The sequence below is a fragment of the Octopus bimaculoides genome, chromosome 25 (genome assembly GCF_046866305.1).
Source record: "Octopus bimaculoides isolate indiv1 chromosome 25, ASM4686630v1, whole genome shotgun sequence".
Lineage (NCBI taxonomy): Eukaryota > Metazoa > Mollusca > Cephalopoda > Octopoda > Octopodidae > Octopus > Octopus bimaculoides.
In genome coordinates this window covers 18594478-18609401 of record NC_142952.1, presented here as the reverse complement: position 1 = coordinate 18609401, position 14924 = coordinate 18594478, and the positions used below count along the sequence as shown (strand labels likewise).

The following is a 14924-nucleotide window of genomic DNA, read 5'->3' as shown; positions in this document are numbered from 1 at the left end:
AAACCAACTGTTCAAACAAACAATATGGAAGGAAGAGGTGTAGAGAATTAATTAAAATGGATTATTTAGTTTGCAACAACTGAATGTGTTTTTGAAGGAGGGATGGGAGTCTGAGAAGACATTATAATCACACACCCTTCCTTTTTAAAATTTTTTCTTATGTTTGTTTATTTCTAGGGTGGATCTAAATTGTTACGTGCTGTATAAACAAATATAATGTGAGAGGGTTAGTACCTCTTAATTGTACCCTCTTAATTATTTAGACAAAAAAAAATAATTCTCTTTGTCTAACGATGTTTACACTCTTTCATGGTGTAAAACATATAAAATAATAATAATAAAAACACATCGGAACAACAAGACCCGCAGCAAAATGCAGTGGAGGTTATTCGTTCGTTACGAATTGCGATCACAAGCAGTGACTCCAAAGAAGCAGTCTTCGGTGACGCGAAGTCATAAATAACAACAATGCATAGACTGTATCTTCCCGTTTAGTACACGAATACACACACACACACACACACACACACACACACACACACACACACACACACACACACATATATATATATATATATATATATATATATATATATATATATATGGGGTATGTAAGATATACAAGGTAAAGATAACTGATTCTAAATTATGACAACTGCATGGCTATTGATAGCAAAAACAACCTGGGAAGACTTTTGGGTGATTGAATAGAGGAGAGGATAAAGGAAAGGAAAATCATTACGTAACACAAATGTGTGTGTGTATATATATATATATATATATATATATATATATATATATATATATATATATGTATATATAGTGTTGTGTGTGTGGGATATGGTTTAAATATAAAATCAAATGGAAACTACATAGCATGGTTATAATAAACGTATCATAATATATATATATATATATGTTATACATTACTTTTAAAAATAGACTGTGGTAAACTGCTGCTGTGGATATTAATTGTATGTGGCTGTGTATATCTATATGTACATTCACAGGTATATATATAGTAGTATAGATTTTGTTAAAAGATAAACGGTGTGACGTTGTTGAACGAGAAAAACAGAAAGTGAAGATCACTTGCTCGGCTGATTCACGCCATCTTAGTTGGCGTTTGTCAGATGACGTCAGAGATCAAGGGGGAGATAAATGACATTCGCTTCGTTAATTTTACGTCGAGATAAGAACTTTGGCACAACTTGGTTAACAGATGGAATTCAACTTGGGACTAGAACAATAGAATAATTGCATTACAAAATTAATTCTCATCCGTCCTTAATCTCTGATCAAACACCACCGGGGCATATAGTCATTATAGACGTATTATAGTGATGCTATTTAGCTTTAGTTTATTTTATACATAAGCTACATTCACACATTCAATATATATATATATATATATATATATATATATATATATATATATACATTGTTGTGTCTGGGGAGAGTTATACTGCTTTAATATCTAACACACACACACCGGTTCATTTTCCATTCATTAATTTCGTTTTTTTTTTTGTTTTGTTGTCTACCAAAAATTTTCCTTGTTACCAACACACACACAAAATAATAACAATGATAAATGAGTAGAAATTGAACCGGTGAGTGTGTAGTGAAACTACCTATCGCCATTAGATACAAAACTACTATCACCATTACATACAATCTTCTCATTTAAATATAAACAAGCGCGGGCGTAGCGGAGAACCCATTCCTTGTCATCACGTGACTAATTAATATTCGAAGCGGCAACTTCTTCGAACCGTTCCCGCCAGAACGCAAACTGACCAATCACAGCCCTTAATAAGGTCACGTGATAGTGTTTTTCTACTACCGTCTTGGAGCCCCCCTGAACGCTATAAATAGAGCAACTCATACCCAGCAAATTTGTCTCGGTTCAGTTTCTCTTTGAGATCTGTTCCGTGTACCACACCGACAGCAGCAGCAGCGGCAGCCAGCGACACATCAACAGCTTCGTCCAACGATGACCACCGCCGTCGCCACATCAGCAACAAGAGTCTACGACTACTAACCAGCATCATCGTCATGACCAACACGATTCTACTATTACTACTAACCAGCATCAATCTCCACCAGCGTCTACACGACTTTCTATGTACACCAAACTAAACCACCGCGGCACATCTCTCTCTTCGATTCTGTTAGGTGACTTGGCTTCACCACGATAATAAACAGACAAGAGATTTCAGCCAGCGACGAACATCTGTATAACAAGAATCACGGCCCGGCATGGAAGCCACGACATCACAACTAGTGATCAGCTCTGCCACACACAGCCTCCACTCCTTTCACATACAGACTCTTCCAATTGTGTACTCAAGAACTGGTATAAATGCTCACGTGTTACTGACTCCTTCTATCTGCTGTAATATCTCACATACACATACATGTATCACTCACATACACACTTTTCTTTGTACGACGGCCTGTCTTTGATTATGTTTTTATATGTCGCATTCACACTCTCACACTCAGACATACATCTTTAACGCCATAATAAATATCTGTTATTCATCTCATACGGTTGTCTTTTCTATCGTCTCATTACTGGCTATTTGTGTTATCGTAGTATAACATTTTGTATATCATCATTTGATATATTATTTTGTGTTCGACCGTGTGACTCGTATAAATAAAAGGAGTCCTCTGTTTTTCCATTCGTCATCATTTCTCCTTTTATGAGTTCGCACGGTCGTTCTTACAAGTGTGTTATATATTAAAGCAGTATGACTCTCCATATATATATATATATATATATATATATATATATATATATGTATATATATATATATATATATATATATATATATATATATATATATATATATATATATATATATATATAGGGTGTGGTGAATATATTGTCTAAATTATGCAAAAATAAAAATAACACTGACATCTCATTTTAACAGATATACTTACCAAAATTACATAAAAATATCTTGAAATACTAAAAGAGTAAATTTATTCAATAAAATCGCCATTGGCTTCAACCACGGCCTCCAGACGACTTCGGAATCTCCCGCAACTCTTCTGGATGCTCAGCTTGTTTAAGTTGGTGTTACAAGGAGTTTTGTAGCTCTCTCGCTCAACTGCGTCCAGATATAATAATCAAGAGGGTTGGAATCTGGGGAGTTAGATGGCCAGATGTTAGGGGTGATGTGGTCGCAGAAATTGTCTAACAGTCATGACTGGGTTCCCTGCTTGTGTGACATGGTGGAGAGTCCTGTTGATAAACATAGGATCTTTCAGTAGCCACCCTCTTGACCCAGGGCAGCACTACCTTCTCTCGGCACTTGATGTAGGCCGCCGTGTTGAGTCTAAGGCCGATTGAGAAGATGGATGGAAACCTAACGTTGCCATCAATACTGTTCGCTCCAAACACCATGATGTTGACGAGATGTTTGATTTTTATCAGTCGCGGTACATGTTTTGGGGACACGGCAAGCCAACGGTTGTTCTGTGTGTTCATCATATGTTCGTATTGGAATTTCTGGCGTGAATGCCAAGCAGTACAGGCTATCGTTTCCAGATTTCTGGCACAATGAATTGCGTCAGGGTGCTGTTTTCCTCACAGACGGTGCCCAACTGACCCTACCATACTGTGTAGTGTACAAAATAAGAAACAAACAATGCACATGCACGAAATTAAAATGACGACAATTTATCCATCGCAGCCTGTATGTATGTATATATATATATATATATATATATATATATATATATATATATATATATATATATATATATATATATATATATATATATATATATATATATATATATATATATATATATATATATATATATATATATATATATATATATATATATATATATATATATATATATATATATATATATATATATATATATATATATATATATATAACTATAGTATAGCTGAGTTTGTGAGAGAGAGAGAGAGTGTGTGTGTGTTGCATCTATAGAAATCCACATTTTCCACTTTTTCGTAAAAATTTTTACATCGATGGAATTTTCTCGATGTGAGCTTTCCAGTGCAGTAAATAGATTTTTAAAATTCCGTTTACTTTGTGTGATTTAAGGGAGGTTTGGCTGTTGTTTCTAGCAACTTTTATGTTTCTTCCCTTCTACCTGGAATAGCGTTCTTACACACGCGCTCAACATAAAAATATAGAGAATAAGAGTAAAAGAGGGAGAGAGAGAGAGAGAGAGAGAGAGAGAGAGAGAGAGAGAGAGAGAGAGAGAGAGAGAAAGTGATACATACAACGTCATAAATTAAACTTTCATCTCAGTATTCTTTACCTATTTTTCATAACATAGATACGTAAAAACACACACAACCACACACACGTGATCTGTGACAACAACATACACATTGGTCCCATTCTCTATTCATTTCTTCCCCTCTTCCTCTCTCGCTCTCTCAAACGCATACACGTGCAAGTAAACACAGTCATTCACAAAAATATAACTCGTGTTCGTCAATGTGGCATAACTACAGAGTTGTACCCACCGATTTTGGAAGGTCATAACTTTCAGAAAAATGAATATTTTTTAATGAAATTTTTTATGCATATATTATTTATTATTTAGATTCCGAATATACAAAAAATTTCGGTGAAAGTGTGTTGGGAGTGGGGTGGGGGACAATGTTCGGAAATTCCACTTAAATTCCTCTTAACTTCCAGGAAAATGAATATTTTTTCGTGAAATTTTCTACAAATATACCTTGATGTATACACATTTCGAGCATGTAGGAATTTTGAAGGAAACAACTGTAGGTTATTTTTGAGAAGTGTTCCCCACTCGGTGGTGTTTCGTCCATATTTGTTTCATTTTTCTCTATTATGTGCGTATGTGCATCCGTAGATTTCTAATGAAGTAATAGGCAGTGAAGAGAAGCCGCCATAAGAAAACTTTTAACTACCTCTATTCCTTTCTCCCCCTCTCTCTACCTCTTCCTCTCTCGCTCTCTCAAACGCATACACGTGCAAGTACACAATCATGCAGTAAAATATAACTCATGTTCGTCAATGTTTTGTAAATATACCACGATTTTCACTAGGGTGTTAGGGTTAGGGTTTTAGGGTCAGGGTTAAGGTCTAGGGTTAGGGTTTAGGGTTCGGGTTTAGGGTTACGGTTAGGATTAGTGTTACGGTTACGGTTTTAGGGTTAGGGTTTAGGGTTAGTGTTAGGTTTAGTGTTAGGATTAGAGTTGGGTAATCGTGCGGGTGTTAATCTGAAAAATTACAGATATGTGAAAAGTACCGACCCTGCCATCTATTATAACTTTTGTTGTTCTGTTTAATATATACATAGATTATGCCTCCAAAGAAGAGAGTTTGCTGGGGAAAGAAAGTAACCGGTTTAAAATGACAGCAACAGACTGCAGCAATTCACCACATTCCAGAAGCTACTTTGAACATAATGCAAAATGGTGCATCAACATCTTCTGCCCAATCTGATAGAATTCTGGCAAAACTGTGTAGCAACAGATCGCCATCAATTGCTTCATCACAAATTGCCGTCGTAGCTCCTGCTAAAAGGGTGCTATGTATAATCAGGGCAGCGCAAAAAGTTGTTTTGCACAAGCATTTGTATAGCCAATTAGACGGATGAAATTTACGTATGCTTAATAATGTTACGCAAAATAGCCTTCAAACTTTCCCTATTAATTTCATCGTCTTTTGAATTATGAACATATTTACATCATAAGGGTTTTTTCGTTGTGAGGCTTTCTTTTTTAGTTGATTTTCAACTAGTAAGACTTATCGTAGATGGCGTAATAAGTCACACCCGGACAAGGTCGGGTTATACTGCTAGTATATATATATATGTGTGTGTGTGTGTGTACAGAGCTGGGCGCAAGGCCGTTAATCCGTTAATCGTTAATTAATGAAGTTAACATTTTCATTAACGATTTAACTTTTAAGTTAACTTTGAAAATTGGTATTGGACAAATTAACTTCTGTTACATTTTGCTTCCGTTAACTCAAGTCTATTAACCCTCAAGGATCTTTATGATTTGACGGCGAACACTTGTTTTCTTAACGAAACACTTTCAAACTTGGGACACTGGTAGAATGTGTCATAGAAAACAACTTTTTCTCTTAGCCTTCTTAACAAAAAATTGTACATCGCAAGTTATTTCATGTTAAAGTTGTCGTATTTCTGTAATTTCAACCAATCACTGACGTCTATTCAGCTGAATACAGTCAGTGCTCTTTTGTAAACAATAATTTTTGGCCGGTCATAAAAATGTTCTTCCCTGTGACATATTTCATCCGGTTTAATCGTAATTTATACGCATATATTGTTTATATAACCCTAACCCTAAAACCCTATAACTCATAACCATAACCCTAACCCTAACCCCAACCCTAACCCTAACTCTAAAATCCGAACCCTAATCCTAAACTAGAGTTTGATTTGAAGAAGATTGCGCTGCTATTTCTAGGAAATGAAGCACTTGGTGGAAGTTCATTAATAATTCTGCCAGCTCCAATAACAAGTGCAGGCAATATTCAAGTATTTTGATGGCTTTTTCCACTTTATTTACGAACAGGCTAGTTAATCGGAAATGTCAGAACTAAAGGGGATTTTATCTGTTCTATACCGCAAAATATACAAGTATTCGAAGTTTGAAAGTGTTTCGGTACCAAAAACACTACATAAAAAATGTTGGCCGTCAAACCCTAAAGATCCACCCTCAAATTTCCCAAACACCAGTAAACGTTTAAAAGGCCAAAAATGCTGATTTTATAGTTTTTGCACTTTTTAACCCTTTAGTGTCTAAACCGGCCAAAACCTGTTGTATCTAATTCGGATCTTTTCTGTTTGGTTGCCAGCGACTCCAAAAATTAAAGTTTACCAAAAATTTTAAAATTTGGCACAATAATACACTTGCCCAAACTGAATTGCTGGAGTTATTTCGTTTTTCCCCAAAAAAGTTTTTAAAAAGTTATAGAGGTTTAAAGTTTGATCATTTTCACTCAGTCAGGAAACAGGACTTGGAAGCTGTCATTTTATGCGTGATTGCACATTTTGCCGTCAATATCCTGAAAATAGCACGTGTTGTCAATATTTGTAAACAACACGTGTTATGTCACCAGTAATTTTCTTCCATGCAAATAAATCTTATTTAGCTGGGTTTTTTTTAAAGTTTAGCACACCTCACAACCACCAGTGAAAATGCAAATGCGATAAACACATTACAATTTTTAACAGAAAGATTTAGAAGAATTAGATGAAAGTTCTCCGCTAATTTTCTTTCATGTAAATAAATGTTTATGTTAATTTAAAAGAGAAAAACCAATTAGTTTTACATCTCTGAGCGAGATGTTAACAAATCAACTTTAATTTAAAAGATTTATCCAAAAAATCTTATTTAGCTGTTATTTTTAGCACACCTAACTGACAAAAAGAAACAAACATTAAAGAAACAATTTAAATGTGTTCAATTACAATTTAAATATGCTTAAAAAACAAGTATTTAACTTTCGGTTTTAATTAAAAAAATATCCTCCTCTGTTTTCAATGTTTCCATAATAGAAGCGAAGTTACTAGAGTTTGCTGCCATAAGAACACAGAACACAGCGTCAAATTTGTCAACTCGTGCTTCCTCACAGATAAAAAAATTTTCAAAGGCTGCTAGGATTCGCTTGTTACTTTGGCAACAGGCACATTGAGAGTCAAAAAAGTTCTCATGTTCCGCTTCTTACTATTGAAACAGCCATGAATGTAGCTGTGGCTTACGATTGGCTAAAATTACCAAAATTTTCAAACTTTAATTACTAATAACTATTTACCTATTGATTTACAGCGAAAATTACTTTCACGTCATTAATTAGCCTATAAAAGTATATTATTACATTGAATATGAAATCAATTCGAACAGAAAATTGACGCTGGCAATCAAGCAAAAAAGATCCTCTAATTCCTCTACGAAATCTTTTACAAAAGTAAACAAATCACGTTAGTGAATTCTCGTAGCTTTGAAATGATGTGAGGGCTTTTTTTCTCCCCAGAAAGCACAGAACTGGGAGAAAAGCAAAATTAACTGAGGTGGATGACTTCCATAAAGTAGAAAAACTAAATGGAAGGAAACATTTTGGTAAATATTTCGGTGTGAACACAAATAACTGTTACGTGGTAGAATGACATACTAGAAATAGCAGCCAAATCTTTCCTTTCTGGAAAAAGGAGCCATTTACGCGTGATTTCGATGTCACATTCGTTGAAAGCATACACAATAACCTGGATAAGGAAAAAAAAAAAAAGACCCGCGAAACAAAACTCGGCACTGTCATGGTATTAGCTGTCAGAAGTGAAAGTAGAAAAATCTGACTAGGAACGTTACTGCTGGTTTGAGTTATCTGTCTGACTCTCTCTCTTTCTCTCTCTCTCTCTCTCTCTCTCTCTCTCTATATATATATATATATATATATATATATATCTATATCTATATATATATATATATATATATATATATATATATATATATATATATATATATATATATATATATATATATATATATCACTCGAAAGTTATTGGAACAAATTCGACACCTATATCCATGCGTTTGAAACATTACAGAGTATAAAGTATCTACGAAGCATAAGTATCACATTTATTTTGAAACTTAACTTCAAACTTTATTTGTTTTCTATTTTGATAAATTCTCTCTGTTGAAAATTATATTTTTATGTTTTAAATAATTTGTAATTTCAGAAAATATGTTTTTATATTAAATTTGCGTTTTCTAATTTGATAAATTCTACGGACACAAACGAAGGTGGACGAGTGACAGATAGATAGATATATAGAGAGAGATAGATAGAGAGATAGGCAGACAGACAGACAGATAGATAGCTCCGGCCAGTCAGTAGCCAAAGAATCAACTCAAACCAGCAGGCAGACAGACAGACAGACAAATAGATAGCTCCGGCGAATCAGTAGCCAAAGAATCGACTCAAACCAGCAGGCAGACAGACAGACAGATAGCTCCGGCCAGTCAGTAGCCAAAGAATCAACTCAAACCAGCAGGCAGACAGATAGATAGCTCCGGCCAGTCAGTAGCCAAAGAATCAACTCAAACCAGCAGGCAGACAGACAGACAGACAAATAGATAGCTCCGGCCAGTCAGTAGCCAAAGAATCAACTCAAGCCAGCAGGCAGACAGATAGATAGCTCCGGCCAGTCAGTAGCTAAAGAATCAACTCAAAGCAGCAGGCAGACAGACAGACAGATAGATAGCTCCGGCCAGTCAGTAGCCAAAGAATCAACTCAAAGCAGCAGTAACGTTCCTTGTCAGTTCTACTTTCACTTCTGACAGCTAATACCATGACAGTGCCCAAAACTCTCTTGATGGAAAACTTCGAGATCCCCACCACTCCTCCCATCTTTCTTTTTCGTACATTGCAGCGATCCAGCCACGGAAAACGTGACCGAAACTAGGTGCCAAGTGTACTCTATCGAAAGCTTTAGATTGATCCAAATCTATGCCAAGTTCCTTGCCCACCCTGTCTATGATGTATCGCATGAGGTGGAGGTTGTCTCGAATGGATCTGCTTGGGATAACGCATGTTTGCGAATCACCAATCACTTCCTCAACGACAAGCGCCAACTTCTTTGCTAACACCTTGGATAAATTTTGAAGTCTGCGTTCAGCAACGTTATGGACCTAAACTTTTCTATTTGATCTCCCTTGTTTGGGTCCTTTCTTGGCAGTGTCACCGCTCCTCGACTCGCAGAACTGAGAATTTTGTTCTGCTGCCAGTTGCGGCCGATAGTCTAGCATATAAAAGTAAAGCTCATAGAGCAGACCATCCAAACCAGGCAATTTACTACCCGTGCAACTCGTCATCGCATCCCATATTTCTGCGGCTGTTATCGGCATTTCGCAACACTCCGACCCTCTTTCTGAGAGTCGTGGCATGCCATTGAAGTCCATCCTGCGCTCTAGACTGCCATTCGTCCCAAACATTTGGGCGAAGTTCTGCTGAAATGCTGCATACATCTGCTCGGGATCGAGTACTATGCACCCATTTTGGACCATTAAAGACCGAATTTTGGCTTTGTTGCAACGCTGCGCCGCTGTCATTCGGGCTCATCGAGCGGCTTTTGGTCCCTCTTGTTTTAGAGCACGCACCTTAGCTCTGAAAATGCAACCTTCGTGATGAGCGTTGAAGAACTAATCCAAGACCAATCTCGTGGTCAGTACGTCGATTGCATGTGACATGAAGAGCAAGGCTTTAAAGTTGATGCCAACATCATTTGGAATATTCATGGATAATATATACATTCCTTGTTTATATATATATACAACTTAACGTAACAAAAATAAACTGAATAAACTTGTAGTAACGCTGTGCGCATGCGTAGTCTCACGCATGCGTGGAATTAAACATCCAAGCTTTCCCGCTTTGATCGCTCTCTTTCTTGCTGGCCAGCGATTGAGCAAGGACGTGTCTAGCTGTCTCTCCATCTTTCGAACTCACGTTAGACAGCTCACATCAACATACCGATGTCCCAACAACCATGTTCTCACACACAGAAGGCGCCTCAACAAACAAGATTAAAGATGTATATTTTCCACCATGAATAAATATTGTAGAGTTGATAGTTTGGAGTTCAGCGTTCCGTTCAATTTCTAATTTAATATAGGAAAGCAGGTGTACATCTAATGATGTATAACCCACTTTCCTATAAACTTAATAAGCGACTGACACCTCAGAATATGTTTTTACTCATTTATAACTTGAGGATAAAATACTTTATGTATTAAGGCCTCTTTGAGTTCCCACACATACCAACACTAATGGAATGTGCACATAGACACATACCCTGCAGTCTCTTTCTCACTCTCTCTCACACACACCCAGCTAATCTAATGTCTGATTGTGTGAGTTTGAGTACATGTATGAGTGTGCCAATAACATTCACGTGTGTGTGAGTGTGTGTGTACATTTCCTCGTAGTGTTTGTTTGAATCGCTTTCACAGTCGTACACACTTTTATCATTCAATTTCCACAGGAATAACCATTTACACTTTGATATATTTTGTTAAATTATAATGAATAACATAACTGTTTTTTTTTTTTGGTCTCAAATTTTGAACTTTGACCAACAAAGTAGAGAGAAGGAGAGATAAAAAGAGTGACGAGCTGATTACGGCATATTGCAATTGGGCATACGCAAAGCTCTTAACTTACGACCTAACTTATGAATTAAACTGTTGTTGATGTTACTTTCTCACGTTGGGACAAATAACTGCGTCATTTTGTGAACTTCTTTTCATTTCCTTCCCATATTTCGCTCCTTCTTTGTCTCTATTTTATTCATGAAAAGATATAAAAATAACGGGCAGAAACAAATGGGTTATTACGGTCATTTATACTACATTTCAGACGAACCAATTTATTTTTATTTCAAACTGGATTTGCTTTTCTGTAACTGCAGTTTTGATTTGATTGTTAAAATGTTCAGTTTGTATATGTTAATCATTACCTTTTTCATTGGATAGATTGATCTGGTAAGGAGAATCGGGTTTAAGGCAACGAAGTATAGCTCTTTGTACTTTTACATATGAACGAGGAGTTCTTATTTAGTAAATGACAACCGACATCTCTTTCAGATAACATCCTACAGTCTTTAAAAAAAAAGTATGAGTAATATCTCGATCCTCACCAAGGGTACATAATTTTTTATTGGTGCAGACGTGTCTGTGTGGTGAGTGGCCTGCTTCCTAACCATAGGGTTAGGGGTTCAGTTCAACTGCGTGGCACCCTGGGCAAGTGACTTATACTATAGCCTCGGTCCAATCAAAGAGTGGAGTTGGCAGACGGAAACTGAAAGAAGCTCTTCGCGCGCGTGCGAACTGATGTCTGTGTTTATCCCCCACCCCACCATCTGACAACGCGTGCTAGTCTGTTTACGTCCCCGTAACTAAGTAGTTCGGAAAAAAAAAAAAAACGATAGAATAAGTATCAAGCTTAAAAAATTGAGTACTGCAGTCTAATGGCTGGAACAAAAAATAAAAGATATATGATGGAATGGTCATATTCGGAACATCTTTGATTCTAATCTCGATCAGGCCAACCTCAACCTACGCAAAATATCATCCTCGTTGTCACCATTGAACATCCGTTTTCGATGCTGACATGGGGTGGACTTATACAGCATGAATTATTTCTCATTATTTATGCTTCTTCCTCACATAAAGGCATTAATGAATGAGTAAGATGTAATCCATTTTTATAGGTGCAGCATGGTAAAATAGTTAAGAAGTTCACGTCTCAATCACAAGATCCAGGGTTCGATCCTATATATATATATATATATATATATATATATATATACCAGAGTAAGCGCATAAATGTGAAACAAGATGGAAAAAATAGTACTCGAATACCAGAGGTAGAGTAATATGCTTTTTAAAAAAGCACCGAAAATATCATGTAAACTGTTTATCAGAGTTTCACGTTCCCGTTTGTCGGACAGTTTTGTTTACTTTCTAAACAAAACTGTCTGACGAATGGGAACGTAAAACTCTGAGCGACAGTTTTTGCGATACTTTTGTTGCTTTTTAATAAAGTATATATATATATATATATATACACACACATATATACAAGAGCTATGGTATGGATCTTACATTTATATATATATATATTCATGTAAGTCAGGGTTCTTCATTCCATATCAACTATCTCTGATGATCAAAGGGTTATATAATCAAATTGTTACCTAACACTCTGTTGTACCCCAAGCACGAAACTGTTTGCTAAGATAAGCCTTAATGGGTATATAATACTGTACACTTCAGATTATATATATATATATATATATATATATATATCGGCCTTAATTGGATATATAATACTGTACACTTTGATACACACACATATATATGTATGTGTGGTTGGTATATAATGCTAGGCCCTTGCGCCACTGATATGGCTTTTTGACTCTAATATAAACACTATATATTCAGTACTATTTCTCCCTCCCCCCCCACACACATACAAACAGTTTCATTCAGCTCCACATTACCTAAGCTTAAATATAAATTTTTGACTAGGCACAGCGTGGCTGTGTGGTAAGAAGCTTGCTTCCAAACCACATGGTTCCGAGTTCAGTTCCACTGACTACTATAGCCGCGGGCCGACCAAAGCCTTGTGAGTTGATTTGCTAGATGGAAACTGAAAGAAGCCTGTTGTATATATGTATATGTATATATTTGTGTGTGTGTCTGTGCTTGTCCCCCCAGCATTGCTTGACAACCGGTGTTGGTGTGTTTACATCCTAGTAACTTAGCAGTTCGGAGAAAGAGACCGATAGAATAAGTACTAGGCTTACAAAGAATAAGTCCTGTGGTGGATTTGTTCGACTAAAAGGCAGTGCTCCAGCATGGCTGCAGTCAAATGACTGGAACAAGTAAATAACTGAAATGAAATATGGAGCTATTGTCGAGCACTTTCAACAACAACAATGGATGTTTTTTTGTTTGTTTGTTTGTTTGTGTGTAAAAATGAACCAACATTAAAAAAAAATTCTATCAGTTGAAACAACATTAGACAAAATATTTCCAGTGATATTTACAATTTAGAAATACTTCATTATGTATGGATTCAATACTTTATATAATTATAAAAAACAGAAAGGGAAAAATTAGAAGCAGAGGAGAAATAAGATTATATCAGATTCATTCAGCTGTTTACTTCTTAACTGAACATTAAACTGACTAATAAGGTAGTGAACTGGCAGAATCGTTTGCAGACTGGGTAGAATGCTTTCTGACATTTCGTCTGTCTCTACACATTCTGAGCTCAAATTTTGCTGAGGTCGACTTTGCCTTTCATTCTTTTGGGGTCAATAAAGTAAGTACCAGTTAAGTACTGAGGTCGATATAATCAACTTACCCCATCCCCTGAAATTGCTGGCTTTACACCAAAATGTAAAACAAATATTAAATAAGACCTGACTATTAAATAAGACTTGACTATTAAATAAGACCTGACTATTAAATATGACCTGACTATTAAATATGACCTGACTATTAAATAAGACCTGACTATTAAATATGACCTGACTATTAAATAAGACCTGACTATTAAATAAGACCTGACTATTAAATAAGACCTGACTATTAAATATGACCTGACTATTAAATAAGACCTGACTATTAAATAAGACCTGACTATTAAATAAGACCTGACTATTAAATAAGACCTGACTATTAAATAAGACCTGACTATTAAATATGACTTGACTATTAAATAAGACCTGACTATTAAATATGACCTGACTATTAAATAAGACCTGACCATTAAATAAGACCTGACTATTAAATAAGACCTAAGTCAATATTATGTTCTCTTGAACAATTGATTTCATTCTCTTCAAATTCATTCATCCATTCATTGGTGTGCCATTTATTTTCTTTCATCTTTTATCCTTTATTCTATTGAGACAGACCTGAAGCAGATTTGGAGTAGTAAGAAAATGTCATTGATGAGGTCATGAGTGGTGACAAAAGGGCTTTGACAAACATAATTGATTTGTTAATTGGATGAAATAGTTATTTGCCAATTGGTTAATTATTTTGGACCTTGAGTTCAGAATGCTGTATTTTAAAATGGTCAAGAGTCTAGAGACTTTAATCTTATTAACAATTAAAGTTGCCACAACTAGACTATTGACCATTTTAAACTACAACATTCTGAGTTCAAGGCCCCAAATAATTAACCATTGGTTTTATTTATTACTGACATTATGACATTCCCAAGATGCAACAGAATCTGTTTCAACCCATGATTTCACATCAAGAATCTTACAAAGGAAAAAAACAACAAAAAGTTATCTTTTAACTTTTTTTTATTGTCATCACTATGGAAATGTTA

General features: G+C 35.6%; 1 protein-coding gene across 1 annotated transcript in view; it reads right to left on the bottom strand.

Annotated features, from left to right (window-relative positions):
- The window catches only part of LOC106874961 (tumor susceptibility gene 101 protein), a 53935-nt gene extending 52804 nt beyond the window's left edge, over positions 1-1131 (bottom strand). The window contains exon 1 of the mRNA XM_089341997.1: positions 931-1131. The gene's annotated coding sequence lies outside the window, so the exon portion shown is untranslated. The remainder of the gene's footprint in view (positions 1-930) is intronic.
- Positions 1132-14924: the final 13793 nt, after the last annotated feature.